Source organism: Pongo pygmaeus, chromosome 6, assembly GCF_028885625.2.
Source record: "Pongo pygmaeus isolate AG05252 chromosome 6, NHGRI_mPonPyg2-v2.0_pri, whole genome shotgun sequence".
In the NCBI taxonomy this organism is placed as follows: domain Eukaryota; kingdom Metazoa; phylum Chordata; class Mammalia; order Primates; family Hominidae; genus Pongo; species Pongo pygmaeus.
The window spans coordinates 92,984,222-93,004,773 of record NC_072379.2 but is presented as its reverse complement, the minus strand read 5'-3'; the positions used below and the strand labels follow the sequence as shown (position 1 = coordinate 93,004,773).

At 32.1% G+C, this 20,552-nt stretch overlaps 1 protein-coding gene across 2 annotated transcripts in view; it reads right to left on the bottom strand.

Moving 5' to 3' along the window:
• The window catches only part of SEMA3D (semaphorin 3D), a 191,197-nt gene that overhangs the window by 101,029 nt on the left and 69,616 nt on the right, over positions 1-20,552 (bottom strand). The gene's annotated exons all lie outside the window — the stretch shown is intronic.

Genomic DNA, 20,552 nt, shown 5'->3' with positions numbered 1-20,552 from the left:
TAATATATTATGTTTGTACCTTAACACAATATTTATGTGTGAAAAACACACAGTATTAAAATGAATAAAAAACATGTAAATATACAAAAAATTAAATATGAAATATTTTACAACCCTGTGTTCACATTCTTAAATTATCATTTAAAGCATCTATCTATATTAATATTTGCAAATCTATAAAATTAATTAATGTATACAAAGTAAACATCAAATCAAGTGTGTCATAAATCTCTTAGCATTTTTTTCTACTTTTTAAAAAATACACTTTTTTGGGAGCGGTTTTAGGTTTATAGGAAAACTAAGAGGGAGATACAGAAATTTCCCATATACTTCTTGCCCCACACATTCATAGCTTCTCCCATCATCAACATCCCCCACCTCAGTGTTATAATTATTACAATCAATAAACCTACGTTGGCACATATTAATCATCCAAACTTCATAGTTTAGGGTTTAATTTTGGTGTTGTATATTTTATATATTTCAACAAAGGAATGATGACAAGTATCAACCATCGTAGTATCACATAGAGTACTTCCACTGCCTTAAAAATTGTCTGTGCTCCACCTATTCATCCTTCTCCCCCACCCCTCCCCCTGGCAATCACTAATTTTTTTACTGTCTCCAAAGTTTAGCTTGTTATAGGATGTCACATAATTTAAACCATACATATGTTGCCTTTGCAGATTGGCTTCTTTCACTTAGTAGTATGCATTTAAGTTTGCTCCATGTTTTCGTGGCTTGATAGCTCATCCTTTATTAGTGCTAATATTTTATTGCCTGGATGTACCACAGTTTATTTAAATTTTTACCTACTGAAGGACATCTTCATTGTTTCCAAGTTTTGGCAAGTATGAATAAAGCTGCCATAAACATCTGTGTGGAGGTTTTTGTGTGGACATAGTGATATGGTTTGGCTGTGTCCCCACCCAAATCTTATCTTGAATTGTAGCTTCCATGATTCCCAAATGTTGTGGGAGGGACCCGGTGGGAGATCATTGAATCATGGGGGTGGTTTCCCCATACTGTTCTCGTGGTAGTGAATAAGTCTCATGAGAGCTGATGGTTTCTTAAGGGGAAGCCCCTTTCACTTGGCTGTCATTCTCTCTTGTCTGCTGCCATATAAGACAGGACTTTTGCCATCTGCCATGATTGTGAGGCCTCTCAGCCATGTGGAACTGTGAGTCCATTATACTTCATTTTCTTTATAAATTACCCAATCTCGGGTATGTCTTTATCAGCAGTGTGAAAATGGACTAATAAGCAGAGTTTTCAACTTTTTTGAGTAAATATTACACTAAGGAGCATGACTGTTGGGTCTTCTGTGTAGATTTGTGAGAAACTGCCAAATTGCCTTCCGAAGTGTCTATACCACTTGGCATTTCCACTAGCAATGAATGAGAATTTTTATTGCTCCATATCTTCATTAGCATTTGGTGGTAACAGTGTTCGATTCTGGCCATTCCAATAGGTGTGTAGCTGTATCTTATTGTTTCAATTTGTATTTTGTTGATGACATATGATATGGAGAATCTTTTCATATGCTTATTTGCCATGTGTATATCTTCCTTGGTGAGATGTCTGTTAAGGCTTTTGTCCATTTTTAAAAATTAGGTTAGTCTTCTTATCATTGAGTTTCAATAGTTATTTGTATATTTTGGATTACAGTCTTTTATCAGATATATCTTTTGCAAATATTATCTCCAGTCTGCAGCTTGTCTTTTGCCCATCCTAATTTTGATAGTATTTAGATTGATGCCTGTGTTTGGAGAATTGAAATTTTTCTATTTCATATGTGCAGAAAGAAGATGTAAAGAAAGAAACTGAATCCCAGAAAATGTACTCTGAAACAGATATGACCCTGAACCAGTAATCCAGTAATTATATCAAAAATTTAATGCTAGAATAGACCTTGAAATTAAATTAATGCAAATGCATAGTTATACAAATGAAGCTCTTTAATCCCTTTCAGGTGAAGTCACACGCCCTAAAGTTACAAAACTACGTAGCAGCACAGCTGATAATTGAATTGGAGTCTGCAGTCTTGATTTTTCTTTTTTTTTTTTTTGACACTTCTCTTTAGGTCCCAATACTTTGTTTTATTTGTAATTGTGATATGCACAGACTCCTATAAGTTATCTAAATCCTTTCACTAGATTTTACCTCAAGTACTTACAATATTATCTTATTTTTTAAATCCTAGAATACTGAATGCTAATAAGGAAATAACATTCATCATTTTATTAAAGCCCATTATATGCTATCCGACTTTTAACAAATTCATTATTTAAAAGTAGCCTATTATTAATTGATGAGAAAGATAAAAAGAGATAATGTCTAGGATATAGGCACCAAGATAATTCTAAAAAGTATCATGGCAGTTTTAACCTCTGTAAAAATGATATTTGAGTCCCTTAAATATAATGGCCATATATTCCATCTATCAACAATGGGCTTTATTATTATTTCATATTTTTTAGCATTTCCTTCCTTTTTTGTTTCTACTTTATACTGGTTAAATGTTATTTCCCTTAGTTTCTAAGCTGGGTTTTATCTTAGTTTTTTACAAAGCAAAAGGCAGTATGCTGAAGAAGACATGATATTTGAAATCTCAAATGAGCATGACTTTACTGAACATAAATGTCTTACTAATATTTATGGATCATGCTTTCTGTACATTGGATAGAAGTCTGAAATTGATACTAATTATTTTTCTATTAAGCTAAATATAACTTTAATGATTTTTCCGACTAGAGACCCAATGGTGTAATATTTTTTAGCAGTTCCAAATGCAGGGATAATATCCAACAAATACGCCATACTGATTGTAAAGTAGAACTGAGAAGAATGGAACCAAGACAAAAGGTAAACAAATATAATCTAAAGCCTTAACAAGAAAATGCATTTCACACAAACCTTATTTCAATCAGGCAATTCTATGTCTTCCATGCAATTTCCGTTATTTAACAAGACTGAAATCAGCAAAATCAAAAGTATGTAAAAGCATTCCCAGGGGTTTATTTTGACCCAACTAGTAGAGTAAGTAGTTTATATAATCGAAATCCTTATTGTTTCAAGCGCCTATGAATAATATTCAATTATTTTGAACCATGCATTGCATTGTTAATTACAAAGTGAAATATTACTTCTCATAATGAGTAAGAGTATGAATTTTAGGTCCAGGCCACCAGGGCATTATCCTGTCTCCCAGCTCACTGGCTGTGTAATCTAGAATGAATCACTTAACCTCTCTGTATCTCAGTTTCCTCATCTATAAAGTGAGGATAAAAACAGAAATGATGTGATAAGCCATGCTGGTGTGAGGAATAAACGAGTTAATGCATGCTCAGCATTATGAATAGCGTCTGGCACATAGTAAGTGCTGTGTATCTATCAGTCATTATAATGATAATGATGTATTTTTAAAAGTCTATACAAAATGTATAAAAAGGAAATCGTAACATTTCCCAACTCACATAGTTCTCATGATGATTAAAGGAGGTAATTTATATAAAGTTCTTAGAACCATGCTTGTTAGATAGGAAAAGTCAATAAATATTGTTTTGAGTATGATTATTAAACTCTGCTTTGGGCCAAATAAGATATATTTAAAAAGCATATATCTTATCTTCCATTGAATCAGAATTAGTAAGATAAGAACATCTCTGCATTTTTTATGATAATGGAATAATATTAAAATGCTATTAAATCCACAAATATTTATAAACATTTAGTGTGTATTAAGTGTTGACTACGGGGTTAAGGTCGTGGGATTAGTGAGCCTTGTCTGCAAGGGGCTCACAGATCAGTGTGGAAACAGTTATGTGTATAAAACACAACATATGTGAAATAAATTCTAATAGAAGTATATATAAAATGTTAAACCTTTCAAGTAATTAATTATATATCGCCTTCTAAAAGGAGGTGATATTTGAGCACCTTGAAAGACAGATAGAATTTTGAGAGGAAACACATAAAGAAAAATTTGTTCCAGGCAGAATGAACACTAGGCTGTACAGGAGCACATGTTACTCCAGGTTGCACGTACATACTGCACTTCTAATATGTCTCCTACTCTGGAGTGTGACCTCTGTCAGGGCAAAGACCATAGTGTAATTATCTTAGAATTCCCAGCACCTAGCTCAGAGTCTGAGACAAATTCAGTGCTTAATAATTATTTGTAGGACTGAGGAAATGTGCTATGCTGAAATACAGGGACTATGTTGGGTGGAAATAAGTGAGACGAGACATAAAGCCAGCATCTAGATGATTACAGCCTATGATGGCAGGTTGAAGATTTTGGTTATTATGTAGGTGATTGGAAGCTACTAAAATGTTTTATTCAGAAAAGTGTCAACAACTATAGCTGAGTGTTACAAAGATAAGTCTGGCTAAATTATTCAAGTGGATGAGAATGGGGAAAGGTGGGGTCAGGAAGACTATCCAGAGGTTCTGAAACATGGTGAGTCCCTGAATTTATGGCAATGAGAGGAGGAAGATGTTTAAGAGCTGTTTATGTCATTTTTTTGTCCTTACTTACACAGTGAGAAAAATAAATGTAAAGTTGATATAGCCACTTGCTTTATTTTCTTTCATCATAACCAATTCTGTGGGGTTTAGTTTCAAACCAACTTGACAAGAAAAAACAGCTGAAAAAATAGTGACTAACCTGGGGTATTATCATTTCCAAATGATTTAATATTGCCCTGTGACAATGCTAGCAGCAAAATGATTAAACATTCTTCAACAATTCATTGTAGCCAAATTAAATAATTAGATTTAGGCATTACATATTAAAATTTCTTAGGCTGACGCACACATTATGAAAAGACTTTGGGACAGGGATTGGAACAGGTTCCCTCTTTTCCAACCAGCTTATCTTTCTTGCATTTCTGCCAAACCAAGCAAAGTCATTTTTGTTTCCACAGGATTATCAACCAAAACAGAAAAAAAAATTGGTAATTTTAGAGCCTGTATCTTAACACATAAAGCTAAGACACTCAGTGGATTTCATAAATCAGAAATGGATACTGGCTCTGCTGGGTTCAAACTCATCAAAGTTGAAGACTAATAATTTGGCAATACACTTCAGAGCTTTTAAAAAAAAATTCTAAACTGGAAATTCTTGGGCATGTGATTTTTGAGATCGTCCATAGTTTTAAAGCTTTTTGGACAGGAACTTTGTTTTTTTATTTTTCCCCTTGGGTAAAAGGGTGAGTGTGTTGCTTCACACGTGCCATTGAGAGGAGGCCAGCTCTGTGCTTGGTTAAACAGCCCCACCCTTCCTCGGGATGTCAGCAGCACTTACCTCTAGGTCCTAAATGACTCCTTTGTTCTATCTCCCTAAACCTTTGACCTAATCCACCGTAATTCTTCTTTTTCACTGTTCGTTTTAGCAGTGCATTCTCCTATTACCTTGTTCCCAGTTTCTAATCTTAATCACCCAGATGTTTAAATTCCCACTTTTGTTTTAGCAACACAGTTTTGGAAACATCTACCATCTCATTATTTCTAAAATTAATGAAGCAATGACATGATTTTTTATTTATCTACTTGCTTAAATATAGAAATCATTGCATATTACGGATTTTGATGGATGGATGACACAGAGAAGATGTTCTTGACCCATTAGGAGTAAACCACTGTGGGACAATGAAATGGTTCCGAGGATAGAATTTCATATAAACAACATAAAATTTTCACGTTTGTATGTATGTGTGCATTTTTTTGAAGAGTTTCTGCATTTGTCTTTATTAACACCTCTTGATATCTTACCAGAAGTCACAGGGAAAATTATATGTTTTCCACATGTAGTTAATAATCATATTTAAAATAATTTCTGATTGCTAGCACAAGAAAGTGAGTCACTACCCTCCCAAAATGTGACTTTTGCAGGCAATGACTGACTCATATAAGAACACCAGATATCTGCACATGCTGGAAAGACATTGATTACAAGTTTGACACACTCCTGTCCTCATGGAACTCACAGCCTAGTGGAGAGAAAATGTTCATCCACAACAAAAATGAAAATATACTTGTGACAAAGGACAACCATATAACATAGTAGACTATTAGGTATCCCTAATATTAAAATGGAAATATCTTTTTATCTATATTTCCTTTAGCAAGTCTAATAAAATGAATCTCCTAATTGATAGCCAGATGCTCCCCTATTTAAGGGGAAGGATAAGGATTAGGTAATCTCTGCTCTTATTTGAAATACTTTTGTTCTAAAAATAATTCTCTGTATCTCCCTTTTAGTGTCCCTTAATACAATCGTTCATTCAGCCTGGGGAAACATTTGACCCGATGGTCTATATTCTTCCTCTTCACCCCAGAAAGGAAGGGAGTGGTGAGTCATACTGAATCTAATAAATTTAGGATTAAGCAACACAGACTTCCTCAGTATTTGAGTGTTAAATGAACAAGATCCTATAACCTTGAAATCCTGCATTTATTGCCAGAGATCCCGAACTGGGTGGAGTTGTCAGTTTCTCTCATGAGAAGACTACGTAGATTAAAAAAAAAAAAAAAAGAAAAGAAAAAGGAAAAGAAAAGAGAAAAAATGTTTCCCACATCCTTTAAATAACATTTTATGAAAGACAGAAATTCATGGGGCTAAAAAGAAAATCAGCTTTGGAGAAGCTTAAGTTCCAATGTATTCCAATCTAAGGAGTAAAATTCCTTAGCAGAGAAACTTCACAACTAAAAATAGATCCAGATCAAAATACAGTCACCTTTCCCTGCCATCTCAGGATATTCAGCACAAATTATTGCCCTACCCACTTTTCTTTTTCCTTCAGGAAATAGCAGTTTTATCAGTAGGGCTCTTCTCATGTTTCTTTAGTATAGTCAGATCTCCAATGTATTCTCTACAAAGCTGTCTAAATAAAAACGTTTCTCTTCAAGCCTTTCAGCATCTTTTCTACTTCTGCCTTCCCCCTAAATTTAGCATTTCTCCTCTGATCTCTAAAGTTCCAGGGCTTTTTATGCTGAGTTAGTATCAGAGCATCATTTCTATGGAGTGCCTTCAAAGCTTCTTCCCATAACTTCCAGAAATACTACAGCTTTTTGTCCAAGGCAAGGCATGGATTCTCTCTTAGATTTAACATTGGGAAAATTAGCTCATCTTAACTTGGCATCAGCTGACCTCCAATATGTTTTCTGAGGCTTGAGATCATGTGAAAACATTCTGGTTATCAAGATAACTCATAATTTACCTCTACCAACACAAAAATACCTATGATTCTCTACTGTGTACATTTAGTCTCTAAAGCTAATTGTTCAAAGCATATAAAGAAAAAATATTAGTCAAACCTAAAAGCCCTACAAAAGACTGCTTCAAAATTGCAGGTGTACATTATGTTATTATTATGCTCTCTTAGATATCATTATGCTATCCACACTAACCATTATGTCCTTGCAAATGCAAGTCCAAATCAGAAAGAACACAAACAAATCAAATTCTCTTGCTTTTCTGTGATGGAATGTTATAGATCATTCTGCTCATTAGGTCTTAGAACATTATCTGTATCAATAATAAAACAGATGATATCACATAGGGAAATATAAATCAGAAACAAATTAAGCTTATTATGTCATGGGGTCTGTGTTCTTGCCAAGACAGGTTGTGGAGTAGGAGTGTGGCAATTACACATGGTCACATTTGTATCACATCCATACTTTTAAATTACATTTTGTTCTTATTTGGCCAACTGTCAATAGTGGATGCTTTATATAATCCATCATTGTGAGATTTATCATTTATAGTTACGGAGTAAATTCATACTTTGAGTAAGAATGAGTCCTTTTAAATTTTCAAAAGCCTTGCTGGGATCTTTTTTCCTATTGACCTGTAAAAAAGTTAGTGCTATAAATATCTAGTACATTTCCAGAAAAGCAATGTCATGATAGAATAAACTTCCTGGAAAAAAGTTGAGAGTATCATTCTGAGCATGACTGATACTACTTTGACAATTGCTTCATAGCTTCCTTCAAGTTACTCAGAATTTCTCTTTCTTCAAGCTTCGAAGAATGTTTAAAATTAAACACCATGTCACACATATTTGGTATTTGTTTCAATCGAGTATATAAATTTAATGTAGAAAACATTGGAAGGTCTTAACTTAATACAACATCTATTATTGACTCCAAATAATAGACAAATATGACAATATGACAAGACAGATAGATAATTCCTCAAACTAAGATCACTATAAATTAAGGAATAAAGCAAAAAGTTATGTGTGTAATATAAATCAGATAACATTATTTTATAACAATATTGTTTTATAAAATTAATTCTATTAAAGTCAAGTATATGTATATCAAAAATAATGTTAAAAGGCATACGTGAAACTTCTCAATTGTGACAGTCACAGTTGAGATGTCTCATGCCATCTGTAGTAGTCTGTTCTCAAGCTGCTGTGAAGAAATACCCGAGTTTGGGCAATTTATAAAGAAAAACTGGTTTAATTAACTCACAGCTCCGTATGGCTGGGGAGGTCTCAGGAAACTTACAATCATGGTGGAAGCCACTTCTTCACAGGGCGGCAGGATGAAAAATGAGTGCAAGCAGGAGAAATGCCAGATGGTTATAAAACAATCAGACCTCATGAAAACTCACTCACTACGAGGAGAACAGCATGGGGGAAACTGCCCTCATGATTCAATTACCTCCCACCAGATCCCTCACAGGACATGTGGGGATTATGGGAACTACAATTCAAGGTAAGGTTTGGGTGGCAACACAGTCACACCATATCACCATTTGCATTTCCAAGCCTTTGAATGTGTCTTCTCTTTTTCTTGGAAGCTGTTCAAATCACACCCTCTCTCTTGCTATTATGAAATTTAAAATAATTTGCCAGAATATATATGTGTGTGTGTATGTATATGTAAAATTGATCATTGATCATTGCTCATACTGGGCACTCAGTGTGGCATTTTATCTAAAATTCAATTTTCATAGATTCAAGAAAATTTCAGTTTGGCTTTTCATCTAAAACAAATAAATGTCAATCATCTGTGAGACTTTTCTCCAGGTTTTCTCCAGATGAAAGTTCTTAATCACTTGCCCAAGGAGCATCATCTGGTAAAGGTGTGCAGAGAATTTGCATCAGAACTTGCACATACACTTTCAAGAGGGAAATTTAAAAATATCATCATGTAATATTGTTCTCTTCAATTTCAGGTACTATTCAGCAGGTATAAGCAATGAAAAAATGCTTTCCATTTATACATTATCTTCCTTAGTTTCTCTCCCATAAATTGTTAGTTCTCTGCTGATGACTTCAAAGTACACACCCACAACCCCATCATCTCTCCCAAGTGTTCCAGTTTAGAATTTGCCACAGCTTGCTACGTATTGTCAATTTTTCCTCCAATCATCTGATCTCATTGATTTTAATGACTTCAATGAAATGATCTAGTCCTCAGTCTCAACATTTCTGAATCACTTTTAGTTTTTCTTCCTTACTCTTCTTTCCTCCATTTATATAATCCATCACTTTAAGTCTGTTTAACCCCCCTCACACAACATCCAGCTAAATTTAAAGCCTTATAGAGTCTATCAAGCAAGTTTTCTATTCTCCCTTCTTGAATATATTTATTCCTACTGCCCACCATATCACTACTTCTCTAAATTACTGTAACAGGTTCATAAATTATCTTTTGCTATACCCGCTCTCCCACCAGTCTCTCCCACGTGAGGCTGCCTATTTCATTTTCCCCCAATCACAATTAAATTAGGTCAATTTCATGATGAAGATACTCCAATACCAACATATGCTTCATTGAATAAATTTTAAACTTCCTCCAATGCTCAAAGTTCAATTTCATATCCAAATTCTTCTAAATTATTTTAAAATTTTGGTTTTATTTATACTATGGCACTGGTCTTTTTGCAATGATTTTGTCTATTTATTTTGTCCCTTAAAAACACTAGAAGCCCTTGAAGATAAGAATAATGTATAAATCATTTCTGTATTTCAACACCACCTCTTATACATAAGTCTAATAAAGCTTTACCTCACGATATTTTAAACTATTGATTTTTGTTTGCCTTGGTTTATCTACCTTCGATCTAAATCAGGATTTATTGCCATCTTATTAATAATTTAGAGAAGTTAATGTGCTATTTAGAGACCCAATTGTGATAATGCTTTGCAGTCACAAGGGGTTCCTTTTCTAATCTTCATATTCTCACATGAATCGGGGGGTCCCTAGAACATTACTTTTCAGGATGTAACATGCATTCAAGGATTCTTGTTGAAATACAGATATTTTTGTTTACAAGTCACAGAGTATGTCTGAGATTCTGCATTTCAAACAAGCTTTCAGATTTTGCTGATACTACCACAGCTTGAACCACACCTGGAGTAGAAAGGTTTAAAATACACTGTGCCCCTGTTATTCTCAGCTTGCCTGCATTAAAGAGCTGAATTCCTTCATTCTTCCTCACACTAGAATTTCTCTCAAACCTTTACCTCATGGTGTGTGTTAATTTATGCATTGTGGCCAAAGTATTTTTTTCTGTTACAATTCTTTATTGGTCAAATTTGTACATCCCTAATTAGCTTATTCCTTAATTGCTAGAAGTGATCAATGACCTGTTTAGTTTAAACCAATGATATATAAGATTTTTCCCCTCAGCTTTTTTTTCATACAAAGAAGTGAAGTACAATAATTTATCATGCAGTTACTTGGAAAAAAAGGTGTCAAGATGAGGATGCATTGTAGACTTTCATTTCAAATGTCTTTGCTGTTATCTGTGGTAGCAAAAATTCTACCCAAGATGCTCAACTACAATTATATTCTTAAATACCTTAAATTTTCTTTATATATTCCTTCAATTAATTAAAAACATGTATGGTCTGTCTTTGAAATCTGTCACAACCTCCATTTTGTGGTTTGTAACATCTGAGGAACTTTCCCATTTATTATTTAATTTGATCCCCAAGAAGAACTTAATTTCCAGATGAGAAAACCTAGACTCAGAAAGACAATTATTCTAATGGTACATAGACTGTTCATGTCACAGAAAGAACTCAAACCAATCTTTATCTTCTAATTCTAAGCCCCATCACCCATTACAGCTATATTTTGTATTTTAATGTTTAGCATTACTCAGATAAACAAGATTCTTTTTCAAAAGGTCTCTACTTATATTTCCACTGAATATTCCGACAGGTTCACTTCTATTGCTTCTTCCACTTCACCACTCCATCGGTATTACTGAAGTATTTATCTTAATTTCCAAACTGTTTCTGGCTCACTGTGGCTTTAGTCAAATAAACCCCTTTATGACCATCTTTATAAATAAAAAAGACTTTAGTTCTAATTTATGCCTCTTTTGAATTAGTTGGATTAAAGCAGTATGTTTAAAGGATTATTACAAAAATGCAAACTGTATATTACTAGTTCTTAAGAAATCAGAGAAGTGTTTGTCAAATCTTCTGTTTAAAAAAGACCTAATGACATTATTTTTAAAACTGTCATTGAATTTATATTCATACACATGTACAGAAAAATCTCACTGTGAAAATTCCTTTAATAAGGCTCAAGAAATTAGAGCCAAATTTAGGGAAGTTGAATTATGAAATGAGCAGTTGCACATAAAAACTTTTGCTTCTCAATAGTTTATAGAATAGTAAACCAATTGCTTACAAAATCTATTCAAAAAGAGTTTTCTACCAAAAGATAGTTGACTGGATTTTATCCCAATAAAAATTGCCTTTAAACAAACTATGCCCTTTCTAAAATTATTTCCACATATATGCAAAAACAAAGACACAATCCAAGGGCCTCAAGGCCGAGCTCTCTTTTACCCTGCTAAGAGTACATAGATAATCACTGTAGCCCTTAGTGATTTTTATGTATCTTCTTAATTCCAGGAAGGCTTCTTGTATGTTTGCATGGCAATAGTGCATCATATATTACCTTATATTGTTGTGTCACTTCCACCACTCTGTGAAGCTCCATAGACCAATAATGTTTAGAACAATGTTTCATATACAATGTTAAATGGATTTCAATTATTATCATATAAACGGGTTGCACACAGGTAAGTTGTCTTAATAATACAAACACTATTTTACTAAAAAACAGTGGGCTTAGATCCCAACATCAGTTTTTTAAATTATCTACTTATGTGACCCTAGCATTATTATTTAATCTTTCTGGATTTCTGTTTCCAAATCTTTACATATTAATCTCCTAAAGATATATAGTGCCTACAGCCTGTATCATATCATACTTAAACATTCCTCCTTGAAAACTTTTTTATGTTTAACCTAGCCTTCCTTCTATATAACAGTTGCAACTGATAATGAACGAGATGCATTTATTATGCAAAATAAGCCACTTTTATTAATACATGTTCTAAATGTACCCTGTTTTTAGGAAAAATAATCTCATCAATACTGTCTTCAATAAGGTGTAGGTTATCTGGCATGTCTCACGTATCACCAATTCTTCTTCTAGATTATTTCAATTAAAATACAAATATGCTGTTATTTCTTGCATTAAAACAAGTCTCTTGATCTCTTTGCTTCTCCAGCTAATGCCTATGTCACAATTGTCAAAAATTTCCTTAAGAGAATTATCTATAGTCAATGTCTCCAGTCCCATGCTCTCAAGAATCCATCCTAATTGGGCTTTGGCTGGTACACTCAGACACTGCTTTTATCAAAGTCAACAGTGAGCTCTGTTAAATTTAATGTTACTTTTTAGTTGTCATCTCTCTAGACATATTAGCTGACTTTGACACCACTGATTATCTCTTTCCTTTTACTTTTTTCATTTAACAACTTCTATACTATAACTCCTAATTTTTCTCCTATATACCTGGGCATTCCTTTTCAGTTCACTTTGCAGTTAATTCTTCCTTTCTCTGATCTCCTGACTTGACAGTATACCAGGAGCCAATCTTTTGAATTCTGCTTCATCCCTTAATTATTTAACAGTCTTGTAGATTTAAAAATTTCTATATGTTAATGGCCAAACTCATATCTCCAATTGACATCTCCGTGAACTTCAGGGTTATATATGTACTCAAATGCCTTCTTGGCATCTCACTTAGGTGTCTAATACCCTTCTCAAACAAAATATGTCCACTTGATCTTCCCACAAAACGACTTCTTCCACAGTATTTCCCACTTTAATTAATGGTAGCTCCACCTGTAGACCACAACAAAACAAAACAAAACAAAACCACAAAAGCCATGGAGTCATCTTTGACTTCTCTCTCACTTTGTATTCAGCTCATCAGCAAATCATGTTGGCTGTATCTTTGTGTATCCACTCCTATCACTTTGTGCCACAGACCATTAAGTCTCACATGAATTATTACAATAGCCTCAAACTTGGCTCCCTATTTCTCGATCTCTTTCTTTCTGTGTTTCTCAACATAGAAATCAGAATGATTCTATTATTCTGAGAGTCAGATCACGTCAGACTGTGCTCAAAATTCTTCAGTGGATTCCCATAATACTCAGACTAAATGCCAGCAGTAGAAGATCTAATCCCTCCTCTCTCCTGTTAATTATCTGTTTAGTCAATTTTCTTCTTTCTCCCATCCCACTATTTGTTTAGCCATACCATCTTCTTTAGGATCCTTACACATGCCAGACACACTTTCACTCCAGGGCCTTTGCACTTGATGTTCTTTCTGCAAAAATATTCCTGATATCTGCATGACTAGCTTAAGCATTTGTGAAAATATTCTCTCAGTAAGCGCTTTCCTGACCACAATATTTGATTACTACATACCCACCACTACTGAGCTCCCTCTCTTGATTCATTTTTCTCCATAGTGCTGGTCACTTTCTATCTTGCTAAATAATTCACTGCTATATCATACTGAATCCAGACAAAATACATATTAATAGATGTATCAAAACAAATCAATACAAATCAAACAAGTTAGATGAGTTAATAACTGACATCTCTACTTGAGACATATGCTTAATTTTACAGCTAAATAATTCATAAATTACAGAAAAAGATATAGCCTTACTTATTCATTTTTTATAAAATTCTGATTAAACAAAGAACCATTCTATCAGATACATTAATCCCTAGTTATAAGATAGGCAAATACAAATTGAAAAAGGGAATTTTGAAGTTTTTCTTGTCAATGAATATACGTTTAAGAAATGTTGGAGGTGCAAAACATAATTACTGCTATTAGAAGTTATTGAAAATAGCTTGCTGCTAAAGAAATAATGGTAAAACTTTGTTATTTTTTATATCTTAATATTTATCCTCTTGAAAATGTAATGTTTTCCTCAAGGGCATGGCGAGTTGACAATAACATGGGCCCTGAACTAGACAAATGTAAGCACACATCTTGGTTGTGCTATTTAATAGCTTTTTGCTTTTGGGCAAGAGATTCAGGGTCTAAGCCTCAAGTATCTTATCTATAAAATGGGTATGAAAACAATGGGTATAAAAACAATGTTGTGAGACTTATACATGATAAAGTCTGAATAGGGTACCTGGGCCCAGTCATTCTCTGGCTTTATAGTCTTGATAGCACTTAGCACTATCTGAAATGATATTCACCTGTTTGTTTGCTTCTTCACTGTTTGTCTCCCTAACTGAAAAATAAGTTCAAATGAGACAGTGATTTTTATCTAAAACAATGCCTGGTAAATAATGATTCCTTATTACATATTTGTAGAATGGGTGAATATATGGTAAATATTAAACGAGTTACTTTTCTTGCTGGTGACTTATACCTATCTCATCTTCTGGAGTTTTCCAAACAAATAACATTACAGACACCAGTGATTCCTGAGTATAAATATCCCCAACACATTCAAAGTCCTTAGTGATGATGGCGAGATAGAAAATACTTACATTATTGTGCAATTCAAAAAGATCATCTCTCAAAAATTATTTTTACAATTGCAGCGTAAACTGTAGAAGTCACTATGAGAAGCCCAATTTATAGGACAATATTTACAGTAATAATCATATAATATGAAACCTGGAAATATAGAACATTCTGACCTCCGTGATTCCTTACTTACTATTCAAGAAAAAAATTTGGTAGTCATAAATATGCAAGAATTCGCAACGTGAACTGAAGGGAAATTTCTTTGCACAACAATAGAAGCAAACAACCAAGCTCCGATGGATTCAGATGTTCTAAGTTAAGTCTTCATTAAAGAGTATTATTTGGATAAAGTGGTTATTACAACTCTATTGTTGTTTAAGATATACTTTAAGAAATTCCTCAATAGGCTGGGCTCAGTGGTTCACACCTGTAATCCCAGTACTTTGGGAGGCCGAGGTGGGCAGATCACAAGATCAAGAGATGGAGACCATCCTGGCCAACATGGTAAAACGCCATCTCTACTAAAAATACAAAAATTAGCTGGGCTTGGTGGCGCACGCCAGTAGTCCCAGCTATTCGGGAGGCTGAGGCAGGAGAATCGCTTGAACCCAGGAGGTGGAGGTTGCAGTGAGACGAGATTGTGCCACTGCACTCCAGTCTGGTGACAGAGTGATATTCTGTCTCAAAAAAGAAAGAAAAAAAGAAAAAAAAGAGAAAGAAAGAGAAAAAAGGAAAGAAATCCCTTCATATTATCTTGCAGCTATTCCAAGTAGCTAACTACTACCAGAGATACTGCCTGCATCTTTGGTTTACACTGAGTAGGTATGAATTATGGAAAGCAAAGAAAACAAAGCTAATTTTATGCCCATAAAAGTTAATTATTTTTAAAACCAAAATTATTTTTTTTTATTTTGGCTGATTATTTTTAACCTCACATTCTACCAGTGTGTTAGTGCCCAAGAATAACCTTTCAGACTCTCAATACTATCTAAGCAAAGGATAGTGCCAGCGGATCTCAAGTCAATAAGTTGTCATGACAGATAAAATGAAAATGTCAAGGGAATGTTGTTATTCTTACCTCAGAAGCAGGAACATGGTATATAAGCAATTTACCCCACCATAACACAAAATTAATGGTAATTTTTGTGTCATAGCTTTTTAAAATTCAGGAAAAGACAACTTTTAAAAGGTGGTATGTCAGGATTTGAGCTACTTTACTTCTAAAGTGCTTGATTTTATAAAGAAGAGGTAGATAGGAAAACTTGAAATTTTTGGAAGTGAATGGGAAATATATGCTTTATAGTGTTGAACAACTGTTATTTCCAAAATGAAGACTCTGCATTCTTTAAAATGGTTCAGCATTCCTTAAAATGGTGTGCTGTGAGCAGCAAAGGATTATCAATAATTCTCTTAACAAAGGTGACTACTCTATTATTAGCATACAACCTAGAAATGACTGACTAATAGTAGCCCTGGGGAGCTGGTAGGGAAGTATGGCTGTGTGCTGAGGGTGTGTTGGAAGATATCTAGGATTTCTATCCTGCATTCAGTCTCTGCTTCTGATTACCAGCCTTTGACGTGTAGACAACCTAAAACATCTGAAAAAATTATAAATTTGAAATGAATACTGAATATAAGAAGCATCAAAAGCATACAGCTTTTTGCATTTAATCCAAGAAAAACATATCAATTCCCCTCATATATAAGAATAAGGGCTGAGATGAATGAAAAGTTAGAGAAAGAGAAATAAAACAAGATTTTTAATCCTTATAGAGTTGGCTCTAAGGCCAAAAACATACATTAATACAAGCTGTTATTTTCAGATGATAATTGATACACTTGATTTGATATTAAGAATCACTTTTCTATGAAATTTTGATTACAAAGACAATTTATCACAATCGACTTTTAAAAAATAAGTTTAGCAAAGGGCGTAAAATCCTACAAAAATCAAATAATCTTTTTGGCTACCCAGTGATCTTAAAGAGTACATGTAATCTTCTTCAACTTCATTTAATGTTTACAATTGAAAATCACATAATCAGTTTTGGTCAAATATCAGCATGATGCTTCTGTAAATTTATTCACTGTTACAGGTAAGTGCCTCAGGAAAGAAATACTTATGTCTACAGTGAGAGAGACAGGACTAGCATCCTAGGCTCTAAGTAGCCTGGGGTTGACTCAGGAGTTGAGCCATGAATTAAATTTGTGATCCTGGCAAATTGCTCAATCTCTCAGTACCTCAGTATCCTCATACATAGGAAAGGGGTGATAATACTCATCTCACAATGAGGTAATGAGATAATTCACACACAGTCCTTATGCCAATGTTTTGCTCATTACGAATCTTCAGTGAATATTATCAGTTATTAAAATTTATTTGCAAGTGTGATGTTTGCCTTACCCACGTTTGTCAATGCAGTGTTTCTGTGATATTCACTGTATTAAAGAAACCGGAGTTTCCCCTTTTATGTCTTCAATTCCTTTAGTTCAAACTTTCCATATCTTTTTTTATTCTTTGGGTTTTAATATTTGTTTTCTATTCTTTTTCTTTTTAAGGCAATATTATACATAGTCAAATGGACAGACCTTACATGTGCAATTTAATGAGTTGTGACAAATCTGTACATTTAGGCATTCAACATCCTTATCAGGATAGAAAACACTTCTATACTCCCAGAAAATTTCCTCTCATGCCCCTCTCAGTCAATCCTCTCTGCCCCCAACAACAAAGGCAACTGTTATCATATTTTTAAACCATTGATTAGTTTTGCCTGTTCAAGAACTTCAAATGAATGGTAAGTGCATGTTTAATTGTATATGAAACTACCAAAAAAAATTTCCAACTTAACTCTTGCATTAGCAATGTTTGCAAGTTCAAATTGTTCCACAGATTCACAAATATTTGATATAGTCAGTGTTTCATGTTTTTAGCTATTCCAACAGATATATAGGAGTATTTCATTGTAATATTAATTTGTATTTACCCAATGACTCATGAGGTCCAGCATTTTTAAGTGTTTATTGGCCATGTATATGTTTGTGAAGTGTCTGAATAAGTACTTTACCCTATATAAACTTGTTTTTTATTATCAATTTGTTTCAGAGACAGAGATATATAAAACAATTTATATATGTATATATGCATATATACATCTATACATATATGTATTTATATACATCTATACATATATGTATTTATATACATATATAAATATGTATATATGTATACATATTTAATATATGTATATATATGTATATGTATATATATATATATACATATCCAGAATACATACATACATATATACACCTATATAAAACAATTTATATAGGTGTATATATATGTATTTATATATGTATATGCATATGCAAATATGTACATATATAATTTGTAGATGTATATATTTATATAAATGTATATATAAATATATACATATATAAATTGTATATGTATACAATTGTGTATATATGCAATTGTATATACAATTTATATAGGTATATACATATATGTATTTATATATGTATATATGCATTTATGTATATATGTATATGCATTTATGTGTATATGCATTTATGTATATATGTATATAAATACATATATGTATATATGTATATAAATACATATATGTATATATGTATATAAATACATATATGTATATATGTATATAAATACATATATGTATATATGTATATAAATACATATATGTATATATGTATATAAATACATATATGTATATATGTATATAAATACATATATGTATATATGTATATAAATACATATATGTATATAAATACATATATGTATATATGTATATAAATACATATATGTATATATGTATATAAATACATATATGCATATACCTATATAAATTGTATATACAATTGCATATATACACAATTGTATATACAATTTATATATGTATATATATAAATATGTATATATATAAATATGTATATATGTATACATATATAAATTGTATATACAATTGTGTATATATGCAATTGTATATACAATTTATATAGGTATACATATATACATAAATACATATATGTATATATGTATATAAATACATATATGTATATATGTATATAAATACATATATGTATATACCTATATAAATTGTATATACAATTGCATATATACACAATTGTATATACAATTTATATATGTATATATATATAAATATGTATATATATATAAATATGTATATATATATAAATATGTATATATATATAAATATGTATATATATACATATATAAATTGTATATACAATTGTGTATATATGCAATTGTATATACAATTTATATAGGTATACATATATACATAAATACATATATGTATATATGTATATAAATACATATATGTATATATGTATATAAATACATATATGTATATACCTATATAAATTGTATATACAATTGCATATATACACAATTGTATATACAATTTATATAGGTATATATATGTATTTATATACATATATACATATATGTATTTATATACATATATACATATATGTATTTATATACATATATACATATATGTATTTATATACATATATACATATATGTATTTATATACATATATACATATATGTATTTATATACATATATACATATATGTATTTATATACATATATACATATATGTATTTATATGCATATATACATAAATGCATATATACATAAATGCATATACATATATACATAAATGCATATATACATATATAAATACATATATGTATATACCTATATAAATTGTATATACAATTGCATATATACACAATTGTATACATATACAATTTATATATGTATATATTTATATATACATTTATATAAATATATACATATACAAATTATATATGTACATATTTGCATATGCATATACATATATAAATACATATATATACACCTATATAAATTGTTTTATATAGGTGTATATATGTATGTATGTATTCTGGATTCAAATCTTTGCTCAGATATGTTTTGTGAATATTTTGTAGCTTGCCTATTCCTCTTAGTGATGTCTTTGGTAAACAGAATTTTGTTTCACTTTTGCTCATATCTAGTTTAAAAAGTATTTATGGTTATTGTTTTTGTGTCCTAAGACAGTTTTGCTTACTCTGAGGTTCCAAAGATATTATTCCATGTTATATTCTAGAAGCTTTAGTATTTGAGCTTTGACTTTTTGGTCTATGATCCATCTTGAATCATTTTCTGTGTATGGTATAGAGTGAAGATTGAGGTTCATTTTTTTCCATGTTGATATCAACTTGTTCCTGCACCATTTACTTTCCCCACTGATTTGCATAGGTGTCTTTTATAAAAAGTAAAAGATTGTATAAAAGTTAGTTGTGGCTGTTTGTGTTTTACAATGATATACACAATACCTCCCATGCCACAGTTCCTTACATATGTGACTTTGACACTACTATCATTGAGAAATACAGTCTTTGTGCTCTCCTTTTAAAATTGAGTAAGGCTTTCTCACATTGCAACCAATAGAATACTCTGGAACCAATACCATGTAACTTCTGAAACTAGGTATAAAAAGGCAATGAAACTTCCTCTTTGTTTGTTTAAATATACGCACTTGAGGCCCTGAGCAAGCCCAAACTACCCAAGTGAAAAGACTCCCTTGGAGAAACCTGAGGATACATGAAGGAAGAGATGCCAGCCGGATCCTTACTGCTACAACTGCAGCCAT